This window comes from Sinocyclocheilus anshuiensis, unplaced genomic scaffold (assembly GCF_001515605.1).
Source record: "Sinocyclocheilus anshuiensis isolate Anshui unplaced genomic scaffold, SAMN03320099.WGS_v1.1 scaffold850, whole genome shotgun sequence".
NCBI classification, from domain to species: Eukaryota; Metazoa; Chordata; class Actinopteri; order Cypriniformes; family Cyprinidae; genus Sinocyclocheilus; species Sinocyclocheilus anshuiensis.
In genome coordinates this window covers 1687216-1702048 of record NW_015537937.1, presented here as the reverse complement: position 1 = coordinate 1702048, position 14833 = coordinate 1687216, and the positions used below count along the sequence as shown (strand labels likewise).

General features: G+C 37.1%; 1 long non-coding RNA gene across 2 annotated transcripts in view; it reads left to right on the top strand.

Moving 5' to 3' along the window:
* Positions 1-3954: 3954 nt before the first annotated feature.
* LOC107660508 (uncharacterized) overlaps positions 3955-14833 on the top strand; it is a 23221-nt gene continuing 12342 nt past the window's right edge. For both annotated transcript variants that reach the window (XR_001631007.1, XR_001631008.1), the window contains exon 1: positions 3955-4019. This is a non-coding gene — a long non-coding RNA (uncharacterized LOC107660508). The remainder of the gene's footprint in view (positions 4020-14833) is intronic.

The following is a 14833-nucleotide window of genomic DNA, read 5'->3' as shown; positions in this document are numbered from 1 at the left end:
ATCTGAGGGCTCTCTGACCCTCCCATAGACAGCAAGGTAACTACCACGTTCAAGGTCCAGAAAAGTACCAAGATGATCGACAAAGTAGTCCGTGTGACATCAGTGGTTCAACTGTAAAGTTACGAAGCTACGAGAATACTTTTTTGCGCAAAGAAAACAAAAATAACGACTTTATTACACATTTTTGTCTCTACTGCGTCACTTGTGGACGCGCGTTCATGACAGTACCATGACGCGAGCGTGTGGTCAGCATCAGCGCCGCCACACACTCTTGTACATCACCATACGATCATCTTGGTACTTTTCTGGACCTTGAACGTGGTAGTTACCTTGCTGTCTATGGGAGGGTCAGAGAGCCTTCAGATTTCACCAAAAATATCTTAAATTGTGTTCCGAAGATGAACGAAGGTCTTACGAGTTTGGAACAACACGAGGGTGAGTAATTAATGACAACATTTTCATTTTTGGGTGAACTAACCCTTTAAGACCTAATCACTCCAATTAGCAAACATCTGCCCTCACTCAAGAAACGTCAGCAAACAACCAGCCATTCTGAGATCCAACACGGGAGCACCTCCATCCCCTCAGTCACCTAGAAAAGGCTAAAGCAGTCTATAGTAATAGGCTGCATCCAAAATCACATACTTCCCAACTATATAGTAGGTAAAAAAAGAGTATGTGAAAAAATTAGCACAACACAATGGAAACAAGCCGCAACACAACAAAATTAGTCCTATGTGTTGTGTTGTCTTATGTGATTTTGTTGTGTTGTAGAGATTTTGTTGTGTTGTGCACTACTGGGCCACCGTACCGTACTGAGTACCATACTCAGACAGAATACAATTTCGGACTAACACTTTATTTTTATCGTTGACCGCACGTTGTTAATCTTAGTTATTTCCATATAGCAGCTAATAAATCAGAAGACTCGCACTTTCACAGACAAATAGCTCAAATAGCTCCGTGTTGCAAAATAAGGTGGATACAAATTCTGCCCTCATCTTGTTTTGTAAACTACAAAGCATTTTCTTCATAATTTAAGTGTTAATTTCTGAATATATTGATCATTCTGATCACACACACACACAACAGTGTATTAGTCTCAAATCAGTTAAAAAATTATGCATCACGCCAGTTTAAACTGATTTACAAAGCAGCCTCAGAATTTATCCAACACTAATTTCCTAAATTCACCTGTAAGACTATATTTAGCAAATATGCACTTCTAATTTACATATAGCGGCTAATGTTTTGCACATTCACAGAAAAATAGCTCACTTCCGCATTGCAAAATAAGGTGGATCTCTTCTCATTTCATTTTTCATTTCTAAAATGAAAGGGTTTTGTTAATGCACACATAGAAATGTGCACTCTCCCTAGTGTTTGGCACCGATACTACTAAATCCCTGGCTTTGGTAGGTTGCCATGGTAATCAAGTGTAGTAGATCAGATTTCCACACGTGATGACAGTGACAAAAGGTGGAACAATCATTCTGATCACACACAAATGGTGTTTTTGCATCAACACGTTTATAAAATTACGTGTCGTCCCAATTTAAATTGATTTACAAAGCAGCACCAGAATTTATCCAATAGTAATTTACAAAACCTGCTGGTAAGAATATATTTAGCACATTTACGTGATGTGAAACAAGACTTAAATTGATTCTTGATTCCAGATTTTGAAATGGCTTTTGGAATTTATGGTAATAATGAGTATGCGTGAGTTTCTCTCATAACACAGTTCATGATGTGATCTCTAGACTGCGGCGTCAGGCAGATAACTGTGAAAATGTCCTGCCTAAATTTAGCAATAAATTCCAGCACTGAATACCATCCCAGTGAAATGTTTTTACCCACATGTGAATGTCTATGTCAAATCACCATGGAGACGACAGAAACCAGCCTCTGCTGCACAAACCTGCAACACTTTCATTACGGATTATCCTTTAGCAGGAGCGAATTTATCAACCCTGCAAATACTGAGCACACGAATGTGTGTGTGCGAAGAGGAGAGAGATTAATTTTCCTTCACACTGTCTACCACATCCTTATAAATTGTGGTTTCAACAGACAACATAATAGACAGATATGTGTGCAGTATTACGCATAACTCTATGAGCCTATGGGGACAGAATGTAAGATGAGCTACAATTTAAGAATTAATATTTTTTTTCATCTTTTTTCCATACTGATTCAGATCAATTCTTTCAAAAATGAATATATAGCATGTGTTCAACAGTCAAATACTGTTTTAAACCTTCAAACACACACACATGACTTTTTTCTATGGAACACAAAAGGAGAAATTTTGAAAAATGGCCACTCTTTTCCAGGCAGTTCGAGCCATAAATATGTTCAACGTGACTTCTCAATTCCTTTTGTTTTCCATGGAAGAAAGAAAGTCATACATGTTGGAAACAACATGATTTACAGATCTGTTTTAGAAGCTGTTTGATCCTGATAGCTTTGAGGAGTGACTCTCATTGCTCACAAAAGGAGGACTGAATCCTATTTTGAGTTTTCTTTTGTAAATAATTCACCGAAATGTGTCACAGAGCTCTGCGATTCAGCAGAAACAGCGCAGAGGAGAAGCACTCTTAATGTTTTTCATTCCTCTTTGTTGTTTTATAGATCTTGGGGAACCAATTGTCAATTAAAATTTAATCTGTTCCAGATGATGGCCAAAAAAACCTCAATGGAACTGTTTAAAGGATGCTTTAATGCTTCCTTCTGCCGCCCTGACCAGAAGGAAGACAAATGAGTCGGTTTAAAAGTGTTCCAATAGCAATACTCGTTCTCCTCTAAGCCAAGCAAATTTATTCAGATTTGTGGTTAGTGGGGTAAACAGGAAGTGTACAGGCTAAGAAAAAAAGCAAATCAAGTAACACATGACTATTGTGAACACTACAAAAAACCAAAACAAAACAAAAAACACACAAAGCATTCAGAGATCAAATTAAATGTAAAATATGCTTGCTCTACATTATTCAGTATGTTGATCGAGACAACGGCTGTCTAATATTAATAAAATATATATTTGTAATTTTTCTATGAATATTCTTTGACAAAAATCATTTGGATTTTAATTTAAATATTGTAAAATTATTTTATTTTTGCTCACGTTTTTATTTGAAAACGCCTGAATGGTTAACTACCCTTACGAAAAAGAAGTTTATTCAAGTGTGATATTAGTATACTTCTTTTAAACTAAAAAATAGGAAAGTATACTTTTAGTCTACTTTTTCTGTACTTCTCAGAAATGGGCTTTATGTTCTTCTCAGAAATATACTTAAAATGACATTTAAGTATACTTGACTTATACTTGAAAAAGTCTAAATATATTTGAGCTACTGTATACTTGTGCCCCTAGAATCCGTGTTTTCATTGTTATACGATAGGGGGCGCTAGTACACATCTTCTGTACAGAATTTCCAAAAAACACAAGTGAAGAAGAACACTGATATTTGTATACTTACTACATAAAGTATACTTAAAAATATACTTGAACTTTACTTAAGTATACTTATTAGTTCCTGGTCTTTTGCACTCAAAAAAAAAATGCTTCACTTTCATGAATAATATACGTTTTTAAGCTTCTTTAGGATGGAAATCTCTACACTGACAGACTCGCAGAAAATATGGGCCTTGCTTTTTTTTCTAAAGACCCCACCCACCCACGCTATTTCCCCCCTTCACAAAATTCTAACACACGCTGAACTCAACGAGAGCCGCCGGCTCTGTACTCAACGTCAAATAGCTTTACACTCAACCAATCACAATCAACAGCATTTGGCAACTTACATCCCAGTGGCCAATCATATGTTCTACAGTCTGTCATGTGACACAAAGCCCCGCCCCATTTGTGGAATCATTGAGAGCGCGAGTTGAACTACAGCGATTCAGCGGTGACCGGCGCAGATCCAAGCAGCTGGAGGATCCGGAGAGATTTCAGAAGCGATTCGAATGCTCCTTACGTGGACTGGCTTCCTTTATATCTTCTTAAGATTTTAAAGACGGTATGTAAGCCTTCACTTTGCTCTCACAATGCACAGGTTGCAGATTTTGTTTATAAAATCAAAGTAAAAGCTGGTGGCAGCTGCGCATGAAATAGGAACTGTGTCACCAATAACTTATTCATAAAAGTGCTTTATCTGCAGGTTGAGCGATAAATTTCCCTCAGACTTTTTAAAAATATATCGCAATATATTTAGATATTTCATGTAGCCTATTGAATGTATTTATCAGAGTAAATTTATCTCTATTAGAAATGACTACATAATTAATAGCCTATAAAAGTTAAATATATCTGATTGCAAGAAGCTAATATTGCAACATGATATAGCTACAGATACAAAGATCTTTATCAAAGATCTTTAAAAGCCACTTTTTACCTCTCAGGGTGTAACATCAAAACCACAACTGGGGTTATCCTTGACCCTTACTTAATTATATATGACCGTTTTCTTTATATGTTTATTATTATTATTTTGCTACACCAAAACCTCTGGAATAGCCTATTTATGGAATACTTTTATTGCAATAACGTCATCTCACTACATCAAACTAAAAATATAAAATTGAAAATAAATATATTCATGTTTTGAAATAAGAAGAAATATTAAGATTTTTTTTTCTTTCGTGATTTAATAATTCATGCAATTCATACAAGGGTTAAATCTGAGAAGTACAAAGATTATTACAGTATGTTTTACAAAAAAGCTATTTCAGTCTTTCTACTTCAAAATTTCATGTTTAATTTGATGTTACTTGCCATTTCTTTATAATTCATTGTGAAATTTACTAGCAATTTCTGAGTGAAAATTGTTTCTGCACCAATTTCATTTTAAGGAGACGCTGGGAATTGTTGTAAGTAACACATTTTGTTTCAACAAGTTTAACTCGCTGATTTTTGTGCTATGTATGTATTAACTTTGATATAGTATTCCTAAATTTGTCTGCTACAAATTAAAGCAGTTTAGATATGTACCGCTTACCCTAAATTAATGTCAAATACAAAGAGTGCTATTGTTGCAGTTCTCCCTGAGTGAGCTTCAACTGAAAACACAGATGTTTTAAATTATGTGCATTCATTTATTGTGGTAATCAAATTTCTTAATTGTAAACCTTTTCATTTTTCAAGTGGTAAGCATATTAAAACCATTTTGATTAAAAATGCAAATAAAATGGGAAACAGATGTAGGTGTATACACTGTCCCATTTTCAGCAATATTTGTGGCTCCAGTAGATGTAAATTGGAAAGTATTACAACCCTCCCCGTCTGCTCAGAGATGCTATTTCTAGTTTTCTAAACGTGTTGATGAAAACTCGCTCCAGATCACCTGGATTTCACCTCTTGTGTTTGACTGCTTTCCATTGTCGGTGGTGTGAGTCATCTCAGCGCCCAGACTCTCATCTTCACCGCTGCATCATTCGATTAAATCAGTAAACTGATGCTTGTATGTGGGCTGAAGATTAACTTGGCTTAGTGACAAGTTAAATGTGCATGATTACCTTTAATCTGGGTTTCAGTTTCGTTGTTCTCTGCAGTTTTTTCTACAGTAAATGTTACTTATTAACTACAACAGTTGATGTGTTTTGTGTAGACCAGTCACTGTTTAAAAGAAAAAGTAGATTATGTGCAGAAAAAACTGAATCGAGTTGATCACTAAAATCCGTCTGGTGTTGTTGACAGGATCCAGATGTGTCTAATTGCAATATATGAAATCTGTTTGTTGCCGTTCCTGTCTGCAGTGAGATAAAGTATGGTCATGGAAAGCCGCAACAGACCGAGAGAGACGACTGTTAAATATATTACAGGCTGTGTGATTATATCTGTACCGGAAAGTGAACCCCCTCCACAGCCACACACACACACACACACACACACACACACTTTCTCCACCTTCTTTGTCTGTCTCCCTGGTTTATCTCCACCTACTGCCACCCTCAGAGACACCTGAACACAGACATAATGATCAACAGCAACGGGCGTCTGGAGAGAACACCCCCACCTCTCTTTCTCCATCTCTCTCTCTCTCTCTCTCTCTCTTACACAAAGCAAACAGGCCCAAACAGCGTCAGAAAGGGCTTCTATTCTTTTATGAATAGAGGACACACAGTGATGATAAGCCACACAAATCTGATGTTTTTAACGTCAGGTATATCTGCAGGGTAAGATACACTGGCCTCAGAAAGTATTTGAACATTTAATTATGTCATTGTATGAATGTCATTGAATTAAAAAAAAACTAAATGTCAAGCATGGTTATTTTAATTAATATATTTTAAATAACACGGCTTAAGCACACTTATGCAAGCAAAACCTTTCGGAAAAAGATGTTGTTTGAGCTTTAGATTGGTAAAGAATAAATACGGTTTAAATTTAGGACAAAAATATTTGGACATTAGAGTTTATGGATGTGAGATGTTAAAAGTAATTGAGAAAATATTTCTGAAAAGTAAAATTGAATTCCTTCAAAATAGTTTTGAAGGAAACCTAATTTGGTTGCAAATGCCACTTGGTTCATAAAAAAAGGACAATTTTTAACATCTCAGGTTACTTATGTAACCATGGTATACCCACGCCGCCATGCTGAGGGGAGTGCAAGCCGGAACCATGGCGAGCACTAAGTACCAACTCTACCATATTGCTATGGGAGTCGCCCCTGGGACGTTAGACGGCTGTCAGTGACGTTATTCCCTACGGCCAAAGGCCTAGGCTACATACCCCAAATACTTACCTGTTAGGGCCAGACTCCTGGGCCCGGGGTAGAGCTCAAGGCTTGGAATCAGAAATAGATTCCTTTAAGGGAATACGACCAAGAGCCTAGAATCATACTAGTCTTGGCCTGTCACACAGGGGCTACCGCACGTTTCTCTTTGTATGTGCTGAAGGAACTGTCTCAACAGACCCTTAGTAGCAACACCCTGTTAAGTAGGTATCCAGAGGATACATAGGAGGAGTGGTGCCCAAGGCGGAACCGGGGTTTTAAACCACTCAAAAAGAGCACGAAGTCTTTGCGCGTAGCTCTTACCATACAGGATTTTAGAAAAGTGGGCAAAGCATAACGTGCACACACTTGAAACCGTTCTAGGGGTTCTCGTGGCACCCTGAAAGAGCAGACGAGGCGTTCCCCATAGCGACCCCTAGAGGACGCAGTTCGAAGTTCCCATGAAGGGGAACTGTTTTTTAAGAATTAATTTTAAATTTAAATTTCATGTTCATTTTTAACAAACCATAATGAAATACACAGCCATAATGCCTGCTCTGAATTCCTTGTCTTCTCGTTATTTGATCAATTACATTACATAAATACTATGTTCGATCTAAACGCGTTATATTTTTCTGGCATTATACCTTTTTTGTTGGACTGCTTGCTATGACTTCTTGCTCTCTGAAAATACAAGGGAAGCATATTTTTGGTTTTATGTTAAGTGGCTCCTACATACTGCTTTGTGTTGAGCTACAAGTCTTAACATTTCTTTAAACTGGCTGCATATTTATGGAATTGTAGGTTTGGAAGTTCAGAATGCTGTCTTGCACAAGACATAAGATTAAAGTACGTCTCAAACACATACAATATCATTAAAAAGATTGTTTTTTGAAAGAAATGAATACTTCCATTCAGCAAGGATGCATTAAATTGATCGAAAGTATTCAATTTTAAATAAATACTGTCTTTTTGAACTATCTATTCATCAGAGAATCTTGAAAAATGTATCACTTTTATCACACAAATATTAAGCAGCACAACTGGTTTCAGTATTGATAATAAGAAATGTTACATGAGGACCAAATCAGCATATTAGAATGTTTTTAAGAATCATGTGACACTGAAGACTGATGGAAATTCAGCTTCGCCATCACAGGAGATTACATTTTAAAATATATTAAAATAGATCACAGTGATTTTACATTGTAATCATTATTTGCAATATTACTGTTTTTACTGTATTTTTGATCAAATAAATGCAGCCTTGGTAAGCTTCTTTCAAAAATTTAATGTTTCAAAAACTTTAAAAATCTCACCAAACCCAAATGTTTGAACATGTAGTGTACAAATGTATTTTAGTTTGAGGCCATTTTGGTGTGTAGTGCAAGATGTCTCACAAAACAGTATCTCCATAGAGCAAAAATGCACACAACAAAGGACACTACAATCCAAATAATGAGCGACAGTTTTGTGCTGTCCAGAGGATAATTTATCGGGTGTGTGAACATTTTTACTTTTACCAATATTATAAGACCAAAAGTTTGAACACAACTCTTTTAAAATGTCCCAGAAATCCACGACCCCTTGCAGGAGGTAAGCACATCGACTGCATTTCAAGTGAAAACTGAAAGAAGTAGTTTTGTTCAAAGGTGTGTGGTATTCAGCAGCATAAATGTGGGCATTCATTGTGAACAGTGAAAAGCAGTCACCATTCAACAATCATTTTCACACACACAGAAGTCAAGACCGCTCTAAAATCCGGAGAATGCTTGGGGTGTCTTGAGGGAAGCCACGCCCATTCCAAGTCTCAACAAAATCCACACACACGCATACAGATAGCATACCTCAATGTGTGATTGTGGTGTTTTGGGAAAAATGTTCCAGAATGGGCTTCGCTTCAAAGAGATGTTCATCCATTCTGTCTGAGGAACTAAAATGAACAGAAACACCTCAGGGGGAATATGACACCAGCTGCTTTTGTTCTAACGCATTTCTGCGTGCGCTTGAGCGTGTGTGCGCCGCTCACATATGTAGAGGCTTCGCTATTTCCAGGGCTGGGGATGTGGCATCCTCACTGTAATCTTTTGAGTGGAGAGGATGTTGAGATGGATTAGTGAAGCCCCAGCGTGCTGCGTGTGTCATTACCGTGGAGAGATCAGCACAGTGAGGTTAATGAGCCAATCTGCATAAACTTTGTCCCCATCTGGAGCGTTTGGGTGGTGTGGGGCAATGCGTTACCAGCGTTCCTGCATCTACATCACCAACAACCCTTAACCGTAGCAAATGATTTATGCTAACGATCTTTCTACTCTTCACTGAAAACTTACAACACAAGCTCAGGCTCCCTGGAGCATGACTGCGGTTGGTTGGTAAAAATCGCACTAAAACGGCATGGTTTCAGCTGCAGTGACACATTTATATACAGTTAAAATATGGGATATTATGCACAATTTCCACTACCTGCTGCTCAGTCATAGTGTGTGATTGTATACTTTATGTATTTTTTTTAAATGAGTTTGGTGTTAAAATACCATCTCTTATACCAGTTTAATGTTCAGAGACAACTAAGCTGTTCGAAAGTTGATTTTCTCGAAAACTGTAAATAGCCTGTGTCTCGTGTGTGCTTTCAAAAGTCTTTGTTTTTGAGTAACAACATTGGCTCAGTCAATGGCACGATTTTAAGGTGGGACTATCTGTTTGGCTGAACAGTGGATGGGAGGAAACTTTCCATGAATGGAAACCGTCATTTTTGCAATTCCTTTTAGTGTCACTAGTGGTGTAGAAATTACAAACAGTCGCTTTAATTGGAATTAAAGTAGCCATCGTGGAATTTGAGTGGAACGTATCCGAACCTAACTTGCCTTTGAAAGACTTGTAGAAAGAGCTGGACTGGGGTGTGTTTAAGACTGTGAGTAAGAATTAAATATATCAGTTCTAGGTTGTAATCTGAGTACGCTCTAAAAAATAAAGGTTCTTTGTTGGCATCAGTGGTTCTATGAAGAACCTTTAACATCCATAGATCCATTCCATTGCAAAAAAAACTTTTACATTTTTAAAATGTTCTTCACACTTGGTTCTTTTAAGAACTGTTCACTTTTTAAGAAGTTCTCTGGGGAACCAAAATGGTTCTTCAATGACATTCAAAGGAGCCTTTATTGTTATATGGAAAAACACAGCAATTCAAACTCAATTTCACTCCCCTACATGAGCAAAATAACTACACATTTTATCAGTTGAGTTATGTCTGAAGACTGACTGTTGACTGTGACAGATGGGTCTGGTTTGATTATGCTTAGAAAGAAAACCAAATGTGAAAATTGATATCAAATCAAAGTTAATCAAAAAACTCAGCCAATCTGCTCAGTTCCAGTTTTGGTGTAGTTACTGCTTTTTAATTTTTTTTAAATTCTAGGCAGTTTAAAAGTTGTCAGCTGTTAACGTCATAATTTTCAGCTTCCGTTCACAGGTTTTTTGTAGTGTAGTGTTGAAAATTCAGTGACACTTCTACTGACAAGTGACATTCTGCTTTCGCACATGGTGGCTGGAGATATACTGCGCAAAGCTTTATAGTTTGGGAAATGTAGGCAGTAATTGTAAGTGTGCATTTTCACAAATGAGCTCTTAAGATCTTGAATTGTCTCAAAAACGTACACAATCAGTCTTTAAAGACAAGACTTAAAGACTGGTGAACAGCTTCTTTGACAGTTAAGTCATAATTGTGATGAAATAATGTGATTTTTTTTAAGGCTTAATTATGCATAATTTATCTTTGATAGTTATTTTCCCCAAAACCCCTGGGAAAAATGTTTAATCAAAGACCATTTTTGATACAAACTCACATTCATACACTGAATTTCTCCTAAGAGCTGCATTAAAGAAACATGTGAAATTGATCGATTTTCATTGGAAACAAATTAAAGGCCATTGTAAACACTGTCTTGAGAACATTTTCTAAAGATGCTGACTGTAGAATGTGCCATGTGTTTATGACTGAGGATTTAACCACAGACATCTTACACAGCGGTTTCCTAAAAGAACACCTCTGCATTAGGAAATTAAGAAAAAACATAAATTCCAGCAAAGAAATGCAATAGATTAAACAAATAAAAACATCCAAATGGCTAAAAATTAAACCGCAAGATTTCTTTTTATGTCTATTTGCATGAAACCTCTGTATTGTTGGCTGTAATCTGTGATCTGCAGACTCAGTAAGTTGGAACCTTTTGAAGAGCAACTATACACATGCAGTTAAAAAACCCTGTGTTCTACTGAGCGTCTATGGCATAAACAGAAAGCAACGATTCCTCTTTTCTTTTTTCTCACTTCCAAAAGACAACCACCCAGCTAGTCTAAACCATTAGAATATTTTGTTTCCCCCCCTCTCATTACCCATAATGCTGTAAACCCCACTGGGTGCAGTGTGGAACCCTATGCTGTAGGATGCACAAGCAATGAGCCGTATATTTCTCTTATTTCATTTTCCTCTTCTTTCTCTCCATTTCTTTTTTTACTTGTTACCCCTCTCTTATGAAAAATGAGTGAGGATTGTTTAGAGAGTTTAATTCATTTTGATTATGTCAAGGAAAAAGAAAAAAGAGGCTGTTTTGTTCATTTAATCTGCTTAGAGACGAAATGACGGAACTGAATATTTAGTTATGTTAGTTTTTTTATGTTAATGACTGTGGTGTGGTTTGCGTATTTTTTTAACTTAATTTTTAAATATTTCCCCCAAATGTAGAAAAACATATTTTACAACCTTTCCACATAAAGAGAACCAGCTTGTTTAAATAGGAATGACATTCCACTTGTATTGTATACTGTATATAATGTAAGCGCTCAAGTCTTTTTTACAGGATCACATAAAACCTGCCAGGGCTGAGTCTTAGTTCAAACCAAGGTTTTGGGATACAGTGAATTTTTTTAATTTTTTTTCCTTCTTATTTTTCCTCATTAAAGCATGCTCTTTTCATAGACTTCTCAATTTGTCCTCAGTAGAAGCCACCAATTTGTCTTGTTTCAGCAGACGCCAAAGCAGATGCTGCTTTTAGCACAAAAAACTACATAATGACTCAAATTTTGGGGCTCTTACAGTAGAGTGCACTCATACTCAGACTCCCCTGCAGTTTTGAAAGGATGAAAAAATGTGGTAGGATACATTTAACTTTCTTAACATGACTTTAATTTTTTATTGACTGTATTTATAATTTTTTTAATTAGCCTCAGCCTGAAGGGCCGTTGACTAACTATATAATGCTATACCACAGCAAAAACTACTAGCTTAACTAATAAAGTTAGTAATAAAACAAGAACAATTACACAAATTACAAGCATAGATGAATACAACAAAAAAACAGTTACAAATAAAGACAGTAACAGCAGCATCCGGGTGCAGAAATTTAATAATTAAGTGTAAAATAACACAATAGTGCTTAATCTGTGATCTGCAGACTCAGTAAGTTGGAACCTTTTGAAGAGCAACTATACACATGCAGTTAAAAAACCCTGTGTTCTACTGAGCGTCTATGGCATAAACAGAACGCAACGATTCCTCTTTTCTTTTTTCTCACTTCCAAAAGACAACCACCCAGCTAGTCTAAACCATTAGAATATTTTGTTTCCCCCCCTCTCATTACCCATAATGCTGTAAACCCCACTGGGTGCAGTGTGGAACCCTATGCTGTAGGATGCACAAGCAATGAGCCGTATATTTCTCTTATTTCATTTTCCTCTTCTTTCTCTCCATTTCTTTTTTTACTTGTTACCCCTCTCTTATGAAAAATGAGTGAGGATTGTTTAGAGAGTTTAATTCATTTTGATTATGTCAAGGAAAAAGAAAAAAGAGGCTGTTTTGTTCATTTAATCTGCTTAGAGACGAAATGACGGAACTGAATATTTAGTTATGTTAGTTTTTTTATGTTAATGACTGTGGTGTGGTTTGCGTATTTTTTTAACTTAATTTTTAAATATTTCCCCCAAATGTAGAAAAACATATTTTACAACCTTTCCACATAAAGAGAACCAGCTTGTTTAAATAGGAATGACATTCCACTTGTATTGTATACTGTATATAATGTAAGCGCTCAAGTCTTTTTTACAGGATCACATAAAACCTGCCAGGGCTGAGTCTTAGTTCAAACCAAGGTTTTGGGATACAGTGAATTTTTTTAATTTTTTTTCCTTCTTATTTTTCCTCATTAAAGCATGCTCTTTTCATAGACTTCTCAATTTGTCCTCAGTAGAAGCCACCAATTTGTCTTGTTTCAGCAGACGCCAAAGCAGATGCTGCTTTTAGCACAAAAAACTACATAATGACTCAAATTTTGGGGCTCTTACAGTAGAGTGCACTCATACTCAGACTCCCCTGCAGTTTTGAAAGGATGAAAAAATGTGGTAGGATACATTTAACTTTCTTAACATGACTTTAATTTTTTATTGACTGTATTTATAATTTTTTTAATTAGCCTCAGCCTGAAGGGCCGTTGACTAACTATATAATGATTAGTGGTGCAACGGATCACAAAACTCACGGTTCAGATCATATTACGGATTTTGAGTCACGGATCGGATCATTTTTCGAATCAGCAAAAAAAAAAAAAAAATTAGTGAAAGCTTACTTTAAGTACTTCTATACCACAGCAAAAACTACTAGCTTAACTAATAAAGTTAGTAATAAAACAAGAACAATTACACAAATTACAAGCATAGATGAATACAACAAAAAAACAGTTACAAATAAAGACAGTAACAGCAGCATCCGGGTGCAGAAATTTAATAATTAAGTGTAAAATAACACAATAGTGCTCACTGCACAAGTTACATACAGATTAATCTTTGTTAGAGCTGTGGTGTTATTTGATTAGCAGATAGAAGCAGGTATTTATTGGGTGCTGTCTCTTTAAGACCAAATGCACGGACCGAATACTGACACACATCTGTTTTTTTTTTCTCAGCTGTTTACGTTCACTTAAGACATAACCGACTGTGCTTACTAGAATACTTGCCAAAACGGGCATTTTAACATAACTTTGTGTGTATGTGAAAGAGGAATCAATTCGCTGTTCACGCGGTGTCTCTCTCTCTGCGTATGTGCGGCAGCGGCTGAGCGCACAGAAAACAGCGCGCGAGTTAAAATTGCTTGAATGTGTAAACTGGCAAGACAAAACGTGCAAATGATAAACTTTAACTCTCTGATGGTTAAACTTAACAGTTAATCCGTGAATCACATGTGTGCCGAACCGTGCAGCCTGATCTGTACGGATCACGGATCATCTACGATCCGTTACACCCCTAATAATGATATTGAGGAACTATATTGTTGGAATCACCATTTTTTCCAATTTTTTTTAAACGCTGCACTTGATGCATACTTATGGTCTATAGCAGTGGTCGCCAACCCGTCGATCGCGGTATCCCAGTAGATCCCGAAAAAAAACAGTAAAATAAGTATAAAAATGCATTACATTTATGGGGTTATATTAATGTATCACTGAAGGGTACTGTCTTGAGAAAAGTTTCGATGGCAATGGCATTTTCTTTTCTGTATAAAGCGCAACTCTGCTTTGTTTACAGCGGTAAACAAGGAAACGCTATATTGCGGTCGGTTCATAAGCAGTGTTGCCAAGTCCGCGGTTTTCCCGCGGAATTGGGCTACTTAACACTGTTGCCGCGGGTTGTTGTTCATGTCCGCGGGTTGAAGCGACCCCAATAACGTGATATTTAGTCCCTGGAATGTGAATTCCCTGGAATGTGAAGATCCCCTCCGAAAAACGTGTATTTTACCCCCGAAATGCGATTTTTACAGGGGAACCCTCCTCGAAACCCTCCTCGAGTGGGAAGTCGTGGCCTAATGGTTAGAGAGTCGGACTCATAACCCAAAGGTTGTGGGTTCGAGTCTCGTACCGGCAGGGATTGTAGGTGGGGGAGTGAATGTACAGCGCTCTCTCCCACCTTCAATACCACGACTGAGGTGCCCTTGAGCAAGGCACCGAACCCCCAACTGCTCCCCGGGCGCCGCAGCATAAATGGCTGCCCACTGCTCCGGGTGTGTGTTCACAGTGTGTGTGTGTTCACTGCTGTGTGTGTGCACTTTGGATGGGTAAATGCAGAGCACTAATTCC